This window comes from Hippocampus comes, unplaced genomic scaffold (genome assembly GCF_001891065.2).
Source record: "Hippocampus comes isolate QL1 unplaced genomic scaffold, H_comes_QL1_v1.1 scaffold345, whole genome shotgun sequence".
Classification (NCBI taxonomy): Eukaryota; Metazoa; Chordata; class Actinopteri; order Syngnathiformes; family Syngnathidae; genus Hippocampus; species Hippocampus comes.
In genome coordinates, this window is record NW_017805538.1 from 900408 (window position 1) to 915998 (window position 15591).

The 15591-nt window shown below is 42.7% G+C and overlaps 1 protein-coding gene across 8 annotated transcripts in view; it reads right to left on the minus strand.

Moving 5' to 3' along the window:
• The window catches only part of mbnl2 (muscleblind-like splicing regulator 2), a 45817-nt gene extending 33393 nt beyond the window's left edge, over positions 1-12424 (minus strand). For 7 of the 8 annotated variants that reach the window (XM_019878481.1, XM_019878487.1, XM_019878486.1 and 4 more), the window contains exon 1: positions 12194-12423. The gene's annotated coding sequence lies outside the window, so the exon portion shown is untranslated. Of the gene's footprint in view, positions 1-12193 lie in introns of all 8 variants that reach the window. The other variant, XM_019878488.1, reaches the window with a different exon arrangement.
• Positions 12425-15591: the final 3167 nt, after the last annotated feature.

Below are 15591 nucleotides of genomic sequence, written 5' to 3' on the forward strand. Positions count from 1 at the left end.
ATAGTGTTTAGAGTTTGTGTGCATCTCTGCGTTGAAAGACGGAATGACCTGTTAAGCAGGACAGACATACCGGTACTCTATACGAATGCACCACGGTAGCAGACCTTATGGATTACTGATGCTTACTAAGGCCAGCTGGCAAGGGCATTATCTTACTAGTCTGCTTAATTGTATGAGAGTCAGCGCTACTGGTGTCTCTCGTGTGAAAGTCATTGGCGTGACCTCTGAATACCTCATACAGTATGTAACCTATTAGGCTAGTAGATGGGCACTCTATGACAGTGTGCTGCAATTTATCTAAGATACCTTTGCTCACTGTAAGCACTGCGACTAGGTTACTATGGCAGAGGTCCTGTGTGGACGGCAGAAAACAAACCTCAATTCCAGTGGAGTTGGGATGTTGTTTAAAATGAAAATACAAAGAGAATACAATGATACGCGGGCCGCGTGGATCAGTGGTAGGGTGGTCAGTCGATTCCCAAACCAGAGGTTAGGGATTTGATCCCCGGAGAATATGACCAAGTGTCCTTGAGCAAGATACTGAACCCCCAGTTTCTACTGATGCTGTGTCATCAGTAGGTGAATGAGTAAACAGTATGAAGAGCTTTGTGTACCTAAGGTACAGCAAATCCTTTTCAACTTTGCTTCACCTGAATACAAAATCCATTAAAGACAAGATATTTAATGTTCAAACCGACAACTTTGGTTTTTGCAAAAAAAAACAAAAACAAAAAAAAAAACTGGGACGGGCATATTTTACTTTTAAAAACATTTCAACAAACACTAGAGAACTGAAGACACTGATTGTTGAAGCTTTGAAGGGGGAATTCCTTCCCATTCTTGCTTGATGTACAGCTTCAGCTGTTCAACAGTCTGGGGTCTCCGTTGTCGTATTCTACGCTTCATAAGGCAATACACATATTCAATGGGAGACGGGTCTGGACTGCTGGCAGGACATTCGAGTACCCTCACTCTTTTACTACAAAGCCACACTGTTGTAACACGTGCAGAATGTGGTTTGGCATTGTCTTGCTGAAATCAGCAGGGGCATCCGTGAAAAAGGCAGCACACGTTTCTCCAAAACCTTAATGAATCTTTCAGCAATAACGGTGCGTTCACAGTGCAAGTTGCCCTTGCCATGGGCATCAAAGATGCTGCCTGTTGAACTTTGCCCTGATAGCACAACATGCATGATTTCCAAAAACAATTTTAAAATGTGGACTCTTCACACCACATTTTGGTTATAAAAATTAAGAAGACAAAAAAAAACATTTCCACTTCAAAATGAACGACCAACAGGTTTTAATTTTTAGATAATCAAAATTACTTAAATTTAATGTGTGCATAGCAGCACACTATTTCCCTCTCTAAAAATGTGTGAGATTTCACACAAATCTCCCTCCATATTTTGATCTTTGCGACCAAGTGACATGCAGGAGCAATTTTGCGAAAACAACACACTTTTGAGTTTGCCTGGCTTGTTAAAAAGTGATCAACAGGGACGGTGACTGTGTCAGGCTGTCAGCATTAAAGTGTCATTTACGTCTATTAAAACTGCCTTTGATCCGACAGCTCTCGCTGTCTTGCTTGCTGAGTGGCTATCTGGCTAGCCGGTAACACTGGAGCCGGTGCTAAATGCTAGCAAAAGGCGCATCCAATCCAGTTTCAGCATAATTAACTCTTTTTTGAGCACCCGAGATTAGCGATTGAACATCACTTCAGGATGACATTGTGTTGTTGACATCGTTACAGTAGGAGATGAGTCAGGTCAGCCATTATGCTGCCGGGAACAACTTCCAAATAAAAGTCAACCTAGGCATTGATGTCCAAATATTATTTGCATACCTGTCAACTCATACAGTTTAGCCATAGTTCATACGGATTTTGTGGTGAATCTTACGTATATGGCCGTATTGCACAAATCATACGGATTTTGAAAATTTCCGTTTTTTTTTTTTTTGTTTGTTTTTTTCCCCTAACAGGTAGTTCCGTTTGCTTTTGCCCAGAATGGTGCTAGTCTACTCGAATGCTTTCATTTCCGGTAACTTTCCAGTAAATCACGTGGTTCCTAGTTGAAAACAGCAGAGTATTCATTGCATACTTGAATGTGAATATGAATGGATGCTGTAACTTCGAGCCGATGGGTCAGCATTTGGAGTTGGTGAAAAAAGTAACGCAGGAATACAACTCTGAACACAGTAATGCCACTAAGTAGAATGATGATTAGACATTAACCAGACATTGTATTATGGAGATCTACAATAAATATCATTGAAAATTTCGGGGGTTTTTTTCTGCCGTTATTTTGACATATAAAATGCTTTGGTATGTTATAAGGATTTTTTGCTCTTTATAAGGATTTTTTTGGTAGTTTATACAGGTTGGCGCTCCGAAAAGTTGACAGGTATGTATTTGGTAAGGGAAGGTTTACTTGGAAGTTGGCCGGTGCGTTGCTGTCATGCATAGCATGAACAATTGTTGCTGCGGTTAGCTTGGTTTCTTCTTTCTGACAGTGTTCACGTAAATAAACGGGTACTTGAGGCAGAAAAAGTACCTCAAACATTTGTGTGAGTGTGTGTTTGTGGGGGGGTGGGACGTTGCAGGCATCCTATTCAAAATGAGGGAATATTAAATATAAATAATAACAACAACATTGATCAGTTTGAACATCAATACCTTGTTTTTGTAGTATATTCAACTGAATATAGGTTAAAAATGATCAGCAAATCATTGTATTCTGTGTTCATTTACATTTTACGCAATGGCAGGACTTCACTGGAATTGGGATTTACATACGTAGGTACTGGAAACAAATTACTGTGACAAAGTTGCTCATAGCCATGCAATCGTGTGGCTGCATTTCCACTTACTGCTATTTTATTGTGGAAAACCACTACTGTGGAGTCATTTGCATGGCCAAGAGGTAAAAAAAGGTCAATGTTTTTCAATGCTGTGACGACTGGACCACATTTTCAAGACGAACTGGTAAAATGTTCCATTTCTGTGTGCAATGGAAAAATGAAGGCGCTTTGACCGCCACATTTTCTCTTAAAATGACGATTTGTTTCTGAAAGCCGAGCCTAACTTTCAAGGTGACGTCAGTGGCTTGTTTGTTTGTAAACTGTTCCTTTATACCTTTCCTCCACGCAGAGAGAAAGAGTGATGGTCCATGTGGCTTTAATACAGCGCTAAATTGCATTTGGCATAAGCCTGGGCTCCTGGAGTGGACTCCCAAGTCCCATAAGGACGAGTGAGTGCGACTTCACAAGGACTAAGCTAACGTTCAGACGCAACGCAAGAAGCATTTTACAGAGTCAGCAGATTGGCATACTGCGCATCATAATAGCCTTAACTCGTGACCCAAATGATATGGGCAGAGCCTCTGTCCTTGTTAGATGAGATGACCTACCACTTTCCATCACGCTTTCATTTTAAAGCCCGAAATGGGCTGCATGTACCTGTTATTAGGGTGTAGTTCCACCTACTATTTTCAGGCCTTTGTGGTTGTTGAACATGACAATATTAATTTCAAAGCAATGCTTCCAGTAATACATTCAGTATCGTCATCAATTCATTTCAGTTAAGTTTTCAGGACATTATGTCTCCACAGACATTTTGCACAGACATTTTGGGATATTTAGTGACTCTTTGTAGGCTTCTAATGACTAGTCCAAAACACACACGCATGCACGCACACGCACACGCACACACACACACACACACACACACACACACACACACACACAAAAAGGGACTAGCTCACAGTTGCGCTTTTTGGACAGTTTGTCCTATTCGTTACTTTGCTGATTCAGTCATTTCGACTTTGTCAATGCTCTCTGCTTAGGGGACAGACCAGTTGCAAATCGCCACGCGAGTCCTGGTTAAGGATGAAATGGTTTGTGATTTTATTTTATTTTTTTACCTTTATTTATCCAGGTAATTCAGTTAAGAAATATTCCATTTTGCAATGCTGATCAGGCTGCAGACAGCTGTGTAAAACAAGGCAAAATGAAACAAATTCAAGACATTCAACAAATTGCACAATGGGATGAAGACAAACAAAACATATACCGTATTTTCCACACTAAAAGGCGCACTGGATTATGAGGCGCACCTTCAATGAATGGCCTATTTTGTAATTTTTTTCATATACTGGACGCACCGCATTATAAGACACAATCTACAATGCATCCACTAGATGGAGCTATGCTCAAGGAAATGCCAACAGAACACTACGCTACACTCTGATTTATATAGCGACGATCAGATGACAGTAAAACTTATTTAATAAAGCAGCGACACAGTTCACTTAACCAACAGCAAGTTATAACATTGACTCGTTAACATTGAACTCTCTTGCCGCTGCTCTATTTCCGTGTTCAACTGCGAAACCGATCGCCTTAAGTTTGAACTCTGCGTTTTAAGCATGTCTCTAGCAAGGAGCCATTTTGGGGTTGACATATTACCGTAATGACCATACACAAGGCGCATCGGATTTTAAGACGCGCTGTGAGCTTTTAAAAAAATGGAAGGCTTTTAGGTGTGCCTTATAGTGCAGAAAATACGGTACACACACTAATAAAAACAATACAATAATAATAAACACACAAGATCTTTGTCTCTATTCAAAACATACTGTAGTTCTAATTCTCCCTTTCATATTTTTTTTGCTGCTGTTAAGTGGGAATTTCTCCATTGTGAGACAAATAAAGTTTTCTTCTCTTAGTTCTCTTCCCCCTTTCCTTAGCTGTTAGTACATGAGAGAGATGAAAGAGTCACTCCTTTGACCATGATGAGGGCAATGGGATCATGGCTAAGTTTCAGACAGAGTAGTTTGACAGTTAAAAATTTCCACATGTGGCATCTCTGAAAGGTGAAGACATTAACCAGACAAGATGAAGATATTTACAATAAAATGTCATGATTTTGGTTTGTGTATCTAGATATATGTTATTGCTCTCGCATTTCTTTAAGCATTTGATAATACTGATAGCACGACTGTTTTGGTCATTATAATCTTGATTAAAACGTTCCTATCATTTCATCGCTCAGTATGTTTGCCAGACATACGATATCACCCTGGCCTTTTAGCATCCACCAAGATGCCCAGATACTGCGCAGAGTTGACATGTGAATGATGGCTCAGACAAATTACAAAAGACTGCGCATACTAAAAACGGTGAGGAAAATTTTGGCTGGCTATAAATTACACAATGCTAAATATATTCGAGCTACGACATACAAGGAAACATTCACAACTATAACCAGCAATGATTTGCCTCCACCCCACACACACACACTAACACACACACAAGTGAAAAATATGTAACCTCTGTGGCAAACAAAAAACAACTCCTGACATTTGTACTGTTGGCAGAGTGAATCCACCGCTGTGATAATGCCACGCTCCCGCTCAGGCAGGTGTTGGTTCAGAAAGCCCATTACAACCCGGGAAACTACAGTAATGGTCCTAACTGGGAGGTTCTCATTTTCAGCCTGACACTCTCACACAGTTAAAACACCGCCTCTCCTCCCACCTGAACTGCCGCGCAGCACACTGCAGCAAACTCTTGAAAAATGCTTTCCCCCACCTCGTTTCAGCAGGTCCCCGAGCTTGGCCGTCTGCTGTCCCCAACACAGGAGGCACCTTGTGTGGCACCGGGCTTCAGCTACAGTGCGGCTGGCTGGCTTGCTGGCTGGCTATCTCAGCAACTGGAGTTAATGACCATGTGAACTGTTGTCATTCCTCGCACGCTGCCCAGTGCTGCAGCCAGAGGTCCATGCCGACATGGGTTCCCTTCTCAGTATCTGTCTCACGCTCAGCCACGCAGCAAGCAAGCGAGCGAGCGAGCGAGCGAGGCAGGCAGGCAAGCGGGCAGGCAGTCGGACATGCAAGCATAAAGCAGAAGAGTGCCGACTTCAACTATTCGGCTGAAACATTTCCAGCTATCCCACCCACCGCCCCTAACACACACACACACACACACACACACACACACACACACACACACACACACACACACACACACACACACACAAACACACACACACACACACACACACGCCTATACACACATCCTAAAGCCAGCCCCTTCCTGCCCACCAGCATGAGACACAGCACCGCCCTTTGAGAGCTCCAGCCAATGGGAGAAGAGCAGCTAAGAATCAATGCTGTCTTTGCCTCTCTATTGGAAGACAGTAGGTGAAAACTGCGCTTACAGTAACATCCTCTGAATGCTAACTTGTCGAGGTATTTCCCCAATTTCATGCCCCGCCGAGCGAGCCGTTATGTCATTCCTCTCTGTCCAAGCTCTGTCACATTGAACAACTATGTCGAGGAACTCTGCACGCGACTCTCAATGCACCACCACTTCAGTTCATAAGGATGATCCTCTCTGTCCTTGTCTGTGTTCTATTGATATGTCACACCATCCCCCCAGGAAACAAGAGTGCCGCACCTCCTCCCCTCATCATCCAGACAGATACTCCAATTACTCGCATCTCTCTTCATCTGGACCTCTAAGCAGTCTTTCACATAGAATTTTTAATCGTAAATCCGAGTTTACTGGACTGGATAATCGCGGTCCATTGAATGTTGCTGTCGCTGGCGGCGGGTAGGTCCACCCAGTTCACCCCCCCGCCCCCACCTCCCTCCATCCACTTGATGACATACCGGTTGGCATCATGTGAGCGGTGAAGCCGGGGCGTCGCAGAACTGCTGAGTCAGAAAACCAGATTCAATCGAACAGCTGTCCCGTCAGTCTGAGTCTCATACAAAGTCTAAAACAAAGCCTGTGAATGACACAGCAGCCTGGGTGTTTCGTTGATATCGGTGTGCTGAACATGCTTTACAATCCTCTGATGTGCAAACCCAATTAACAGTCTGCCAGGGATGTTTCCACTGGAAAGAGATTCATTCAATTGTTTACTGGAGTAAAGTATCGGGAAGATTGAAAGAACTTATGAAAAGATGCTGCTCACTGCTGTCGGCATTCTGTGGGAAACAGAGTGTCACATTCTGCTATGATATGACACGTGGGTAGGTACGGTTTTACATATGCTTTCACCTTCTTAGACCTCTAGTATTAGTGCTGTCTTACCTTTCAAGATCATAGTACCACAAAAGGATCTTTGCATTCTCAGAGACCATCGCATCAATCTCGTATCCCACTGAGGACCCAACGTTTGGGTGCATTGGCGAAGGTAGCGAACGCGCGTTCACGTCAGCGTTTGTTCAAGGGCGCGAACATTCGACAAACCTTCTCCAGATGTTTGCCAGATGTTCGCCGACAGTTTTAATGGTTCTTCTTGTTGAGCGTTCAAAATTCCCTCGACGAACGTCTGGAGAACATCTGGAGAATGTTGGGCGAAGGTTTACGACCGAGAACGAACCTTCGCGAGCCTTGATGAGACCGCAACATTCGCTACCATCGCAAACGTTCGCCCATCAGTGGGGTACGGGCCAAAGGTTTGCAAATGCACGACTGGGCGCGAACTTGAATGCACATGTAAACAGATGAGGAAGCTCATCTACTTTGAGCTAATTTGTATTCCCAGGTTTGAATTTTGCCAGATGCACCAAAATACTAATAGAAGGTTGGTGCTGCTGGACTGTCTGCGATGGGACGGCTGCAAGAACCGCGTGGACCTTTGCGTGGAGCCGTGTCCATCCCAGAGGAGCTGTGACTGAGAGTCAACACTAAAAAGTAGAGTGAAGCGAGAGAGACGACTCGATGGGACCGGAAAATTTGAGCCAATCTTTTGGTAGCGTGTTTTGCTCGCCAACAGATGAACTATGGTTTGTTGAAGGCCTGAGGTCACTTGTTTACTTTCAAACCTAGTTTGGTGGTGAGTGACGTCATGTGTGCTGTGATCACATCTATGATGCCCGCGCCTAACACTGGTCAAAGGAGACTCTCTCATCTCTTGGATCTACTAAGACTTAAAGAGAGGTTGGGTAACAAAAGCTCAAGTGAATTTGGATAATATCGAGAAGATTTTGTCTGATTTAAATTTGCACTGTTATTATTATTTTGTGTGTGTTCATGTTTTGTTCTTATATTTTGTGTACAGGTTGTGTACATGGTAAATGGGCCTTCACTCATATCATGCTTTTCTACCTTTGGTACTCAAAACCCCTCATTTACCGACTGATGATGCAGCATGAGGAGCAACTGAGGGTTCTTGCTCATGGATACTTCGCCAAAGTCACAATGGTCGGGGATTGAACCATCAATCTCTGGTTTGGGAGACAACCACTGATCTATGCCACGCCCCACATCACATTGTACAGTATGTTGAATGTGTTTATTTGTATTTACTTTTGCCTCATTTTACTCAACCGTCTACGGTGAGAGATTTGTCTCTAAATTATTCACACAAGTAAATCTGCGATTTTCACGTGTTTTTCAGATCCCTGAATATACGTGCGATTTTCACATGTATTTATTTTACGTTGTGAGTACTTATCATCTGTAAATATTCTATCCTGCGTGTGAATTGTCAAATGGGCGCTTGTAGATCAGTGGACATTTATTTTTTTGACACAAACGCCGTTTCAAAATATTCAGACACACACGGGTCTCAGGTATTTACAGGTGTGGAAAGGCCATCCCTCCCCGCCGTCCTCTGGAAGCCAGTGTTGCTGTCTCTGCTGCATGGGAACTCGCCATCTCCTGTTTCTAATTTAAAAATTGTAAATTGAAAAAAGGCCAACGAGCCTTTATCTGATCTTCTATTACCATAAGTCGGGAAACTTTCCATTGAGTTAATTTTTCCTTCAGACAGTAAACCTTCTTCTAATTCTCTTTGTTTGCTGCTGCAATGACATAGAACAAGAAGTGGGAGCAGCAGAAGCTCTCCTTAGCTGTATAACTTTTTTTGTAAACTTGCACTTCTGAATAGTATTTTTTGTTCCCTGTTTTTCAAGTTCCAAATTTTAAACGAGAAATGGGAGATGGCTCATTACTGTTCAATGGAGACAGCAAACGCCGTGACGTTTGTGTGAAAAAAAAAATGTATGTACATTTGTGTGAGTCATCTGATCCACAAATGCAAATTCAACAATTCACATTGAGAAACTGAATATTTACGAATGAAGGGTTACGTGTAAATCGCACAAACATTTGTGACAGAAAAACATGTAAAAATGATGCATATATTTGTGGATCTCAAAAAACACATGAAGATCATGAATATATTTGTGTAAATCATCTTGAGACAAATCTGTACCCAGACTGTCTGCAGCCAGGTTGACATTGAAAAGAGAGGTTGTTCACAATTGCCTTACATTGTGTGTGTGTGTGTGTGTGTATATATATAAGTTGAAATGCAATTAATAATTGTTTTGTGCATTGTGGGTGGAGTACTTGCAAAGAGATTAATTTTGCATGCGCAAGGTAATTTCATAAACATGAATCGAAATCCAATGGCTGATTTTGTGTTTCTAAATTATGCGGCTAAAAGGCAGATGTAAACAGCACTACTCAAGTATCAAATACAACTTTATTGTCAAATGTGCTGTATGTGCAACAACAGCACAGATTTCCTCCCTCTTAAACAGACAAGAGGAGCCGCTGTGGGTGCCCGCGCCGCCACCAAGAGAAAAGTTAACATAAAATGGCAAACTAATACAAGACAACACATCAGACAGAGACAATCGTGCAATCTTAACCACTTTGTTGTAAAAAGCAGTTATAGATGAAAGAGGAGCGAGTCAAAGTGTCCTTTTCACCTGTGGATCAAAGACGTCATGCTGAAATGTGCACACGTCTGCTACAAGCTAAGTTTGAAAGCAACAGGAAACTGTAGCTTCAGTTAACGAAAAAGAGATTGGCTCTCTTCTCCTGTCCCATGTAAATCCGCTTCAATTCCATGCCGCGACTCCCAGTTGCAAATACGCATCGGCGCTCTGCGCTGACGCTCCTTTCTTCTCATCGTCGGCTCCTCAAACCATGCATCCATCCAGCCGCAGACTGTCCATCAGCACCGACCTTTTCGCTGAACAAAGCGGAGCTGTGAAAATGCTGCCTATTTCAGGCGCAAGACACAAGCGCCCCGGAGCTGTCCAGCAACGACAGTCAAATGGCGCCGGCATTCCTCCCAATCAAAATCAGAGAAGGCGCAACCACCAAGCACAGATTCTTCTTCTTTGACGAATGTCGTGACCAAAAATGCTGAAAACAGTCCACATCAGGTCCACACGACGTAACAACAACACCATGTGACAAAACAAAAGACAAAAACAACAAAAAACAACAAAAAACGCAAGGCTCTTGAAGAGCACTTGCCGACGGCTGCCTAATCTGACGCCATACTGTGTGTAACATTGACAAGCAGGCGCCTCAGACGGGGAGATCAGACGTTTCCCACCCGTGATAACATTTTTGAAATGCCAGGCACAAAAATTATCGTGACTTCTCGTCTACTGAACAATGCTATTTTGGAGCCTCTGAATGATCTCAAGGTTGGCTTTGAGCCAGTCACAAGAAGCGGAGTCATGCCATATCGCCTATGACAAACTTTTCAACTCCCTTGCGTCTGCGTCACTTCTGTGAAAATTAGTGCTGGCATCTGCAAAGGCAGTTTTTTGGCTCTGCTGTCACAAGTTTTAAATGCAAATTTTAATGAAGCATGGGCAGATTCAATCCATCCAATGGCCACATACTCAGGGTGAATTAAAGCAAAAAAAACACTGGTTTCATGCAGCTGCTGTCTTTTCCGAAATTATCAGAGTGAGAGATTTCTTCCTTGGCTTTTCTACTATTATTTCTAATTCCATTACTTCATACCTGACTTTGTGCTTGCAATGCTCTCCCAAATGTTCCGTGGTGAAAATCAGCAGAGCTATAAAGCTCAAAACCTTCTTTCAAACATGGCTATCTCCATCAATTTTACACCTTTGGCCAACAGCGCGGACCATCATTGATAGTGAGTGAACCTGCAATCTGGCGGCTGCTATTTGGGAGCATCGTAAAAGTTTGTAATCTTAGTAGATTTCGTCATCTGATTCCTAAATAGTGGCAAATAACAATTTCAGCTCATGTCCAATTTCCCCCAGATAACTAACTAAAGGCCGCCTACCTCCTAAATAGATTTTTCCAGCAGGAAAACAAACCACACAAAACAAAAGCCTTGTGGACAAACATGCTGAGCCACTTCCTTCCGTTATGGCAACCCCTCCCCTCTTATCATCACGGTCCTGTGTGACCCCAGCTGGCCTGGCTCACTCGAAAGTAATTTCATTTAGAAATTCTGGGAACTGAAGCGGCTTTTTACCAAAATGGAAAAAAGGCAATTCTGAAAACAATGGATAATTCCACCAGATGAACATGCGTGAGAATGTCCCTCAAAATGTTTAGAAACAAACAATTGGTTTGCTAATCATGACAAAGGAAACTAGGCTCCAAATAGGCCGCTAAACGCAGATCAATGAAAAGGCAGCTGCCTTTTTCTATTATTAGCTGTAATCGAATATCAAGCAGTTGTGTTTCCTTCCGCTTGAAACCTATTCTGTCACACACTCAACACACACTGACTGAATAGTTTATTGTATTTCAATCTGAAGTCAATTTAATTCTGGCATGGGCTGTTTACTGTATTAGTTTCCACTTTTGGTAAACAGTCCTACTTTCCCAAGACGGCAGGGTGCTTTGCAGTTTACTGTCAGTGTTGGTGAGAGGAACATCAACAATCTTCTGGTCAATTCCAACTAGAACTGGTGCTTGTTTCACTGTGCCTCATCTTTCACAAGTACGAAGTACAATCGTGCTATTTTCAAGAGGATTTATTGCACCTAAAAGTAAAACTTATTCACACGATCAAGGCGTGGACGCATCCGTGTTCTGCGTGCCTACACCAGAGCGCTTTCATTTCATTGTAACAATTAGACATGATAACATGCACTAATGAGCATATTCCGCGAGGCGTTGCATCTGCAGTCGTACGTCAGAATAGCCAACAACATGTTGCTCACTGTGAACTTAATGCACCAAAGCACCTGCTCGATATGGATGATGGCTTTATATGCTGTCGAAACCAAAGTGAATGAGAGTGTAGAAGGTCCACTGTCCACATGTCTGCTTACACTTGTTCCGTTCCCTTTTATCAACGCCCGGTGGACGTTGCACTAACGGAGGTATTTGGAGCGATGGCAAAAGCAGCTAACGGCTAAGCTAACTTGCTTTCCCCCTACCTGATGGCGAAACTGTCACATCCAGCTGCGCGTGGCGGCGCTACTCTGGCGGTCGGAGGTGCGGGAGCCGCGGCCCGACAAACGACGATGATCAAGCAAACGTGACCATCCTCACACCTCCCGCTGCTTTGCAACAGGTAACTTTCTGGAAGCGTTCCAAGTATGCTTTACTCGGGTGGCGTGTGCCAAGATCGCTAGCTCTCTCACTACTTTTAAGGCTCAGGAGGAAGCAACAAGCGATTTTGACAGTTCATGGACGCGAGTAAATGCGTTACGCAAGGGGGTGTTGCGCCACGCGTCAAAACAGTACTAACACATTAATAATCAGTAAATAAGCCCATATTACGATAAAATGTGATTTGTACTGAATAGTAGTGCACTTATATTGCATTCTTAGTTCATTAGGGGGGCAATAAAGAAACTTTGAACCAGTGAGAGAAATAATAGCACCCTACTGTAAGCATGGATCAGTCCTTGCAGAATCAAGGGTAAAGGAGGGGGTGCCTGTTGCCTAGGAAACAACATTGAATCTCTCTGACGGAAAAGATGTGGCCACTGATTTCTGACAGAACAAGTCACTGTCTGTCTATCAAATAGTATGATGGGAACACTGAATTTAATGAATGTATTCAGCTTTAACGCCCAATAAGGCACATTTACGTCATCCCCCTGGACGATGATAATACCAAGAATAATTCTACCACTTATTTATTATTAAAATCATTGGTCACAACTAAATCCACGCAACACATGACACAATCACTGGTATCTCTTATTTTCATCTCACAATAATTATCTCATAATTTTCAGAGATGTCTTAATTTAACAACATGGTTGCTGTTAAAAGTGGTTCGAGTCTGCAATGGTGTATAACTACCGAGCAGATGTTTGGAATATTTAGATAATTTGATATCTATATTATACAGGGCCAACTGGTAAGCACACCTGCCTCACAGTGCAGAGGTCATGGGTTCGATTCCAGGTCCCGGCCTTCCTGTGTGTTGTTTGCATGTTCTCCCTGTTCCCGCATGGGTTTTCTCCAGGTACTCCAGTTTCCTCCTACATTCCAAAAACATGAATGGTAGGTTAAGTGATCAGTGTAAAGTGTCCTTAGGTGTGATTGTGGCTGTTGTTTGTCTCTGTGTGCCCTGCGATTGTCTGGTAACCAGTTCAGGGTGTACCTCCTCCTACTGCCTGAAGTGAGCTGGGGTCGGCTCCAGCATGCTCGCGACCCTCAATAGGATTAAGCAGTTCAGACAGTGGATGGATGTATGGCTGGATGTAATGTTGATGATGATTATGGTGATGACTGATCATTGTAGCTGTCTTGTATCCAATCTGTACTGTGATCGGTATGACTGCAACATACTGTGACACTAAATTACAAAGTTTATATATTTGACTTGTAACACCTTTCCCTTTAGCAAATACCACGTCAGAGTTTGCAGTGTGTTAAAATATTTCTGGAATGAACACAGACACAAATTTAGATGCACTGACTGCTATCCTTGCTGTGCGCTTTCCAATGAGTGCATGAACAATGCACAGTGCTAATGCATGCGGCTCTGTCGGGGTCAAAGCGGAATGCCGTTCAAAGGGAACATCACAGTTTGTCTGGACAGACATTAGGAGATGGACGCCATGAAGACATTACTGCTTGACATTGTTTGACCGGATTTGACAAACAAGAATTCAGGTTTAATATATCAGTGATTTTTGAAATGTAGATGTGGAGAAACATTAAGTATGATTCATACAAACCAAACCAATGTCTAGAAAAACAAGGAAGAATTATGGGTAAGGGCACACATACTGTAGATTGAGCTCCCTTCCCAAGGCCAACTGTATTGATCTTAATACAGGGAAAGAATGTGTTGGGGCGGGGGCACTATTCCTGGCATACTTCTCAAATTTTCTGTATACACCCACACACTTGTAAACAACCACAGAAGCAAACCTTGAGGCTTGAGGCACTGTACTTTTGTTGTGCACAGCTTGTAGACATTTTCCTTATTTACTTCAACGTAGAGCAAAATCCAGTTGCCAAGTTGATATACAGAAGCAAACATTTGTGTCATCCCCTTTGACTTTTCCCTTCCGACTCCGATTTCAGATTGCATATTTAACAACACTATTTTGATCAACGACTGGTTAGCATGTCCGTCTCACAGTGCAGACGTGCAGGGTTCGATTCCAGGCTCTGGCCTTCCTGTGTGGAGTTTGCATATTCTCCCTGTGCCTGTGTGGGTTTTCTTCGGGTACTCCGGTTTCCTCCCACATTCCAAAAACAATGCATGGCAGGCTAATGGAACACTCTAAATTGTCCCTAGGTGTGAGTGTGAGTGCTGACGGTTGTTCGCCGATATGTGCCCTGCGATTGGCCGAAGACAGCTGGGATAGGCTTCAGCACACTGCAACCCTCGTGAGGATAAAGCGGTTCAGACAATAGGTGGATGGATGGATATTTTGATTAACTGCACGTAGGGTCTGTTATTTGGCATTACTGTCTGTATATGGAGGAAAATATAATTGTCGGTGCTATTCCGGTGCACCTTTGAGGCCAGCGTAACGACGAGTCTTCAACGCAAACAAGACAATGGCTTCTTTGTATTTTCTATTTATTAAAAAATAAGGTATACAAAAAAGAGTTCTCTTTAGTTTGTCTAATTCGTTTGTTCTCGGATTGTTTGTCTAATTCGTTTGTTTGATTGTTTCATTTGTTTGTTTGTTTGTTTGGTCAAGAAACTGTATCGCTTTTGGCTTGAGCTGGCCTCATCTGTCTCTGTTTTGCTCAGTCCTTCTCCACACTGTCCTCATTCGCCAGTCGCGTGACGTCACAACAAATAGTTCCGTCAAAGAAATATTATAACATGCATAAAATAATAATGACAATTATTTCTACTAAGTTATGAAATATGCCACTTGAACATATCAATACTACACACAAAATCCGACCAATATCAAATTGGCACCTACATTAATTACAAAGGAAACATCCCCAAACAAGTGGTTAAATGTCCGATATTGGAAACAAGAAATAGAGCACTTTCATTTTGTTGTCAGTAGCACGAACAAGAGAATGACTTAAACCAGATGTGAACATAAAATGGTTCATTTTACCATGGATTCGCTCCACATTTGTTACTGGAGCATTGTGCTGATTCGACCTTGTGGTCAACGAGCAAGAAAATATTCACCACAATTAGTTTGTGATCCCAATTCGACATTGTTTGCCCCAGCAGGCAAGAAACAGACACTCACACAAGCAGATATATATTAACATACTCACACAAAAAGAGCCCATACTTCGACTCAGAGTGGCCCTGAGTTCCAGCTGCACACTCATATGGTGGGCAAAGCTTTTCCATCAAGGATAATATTGATCGTGGACATCACCA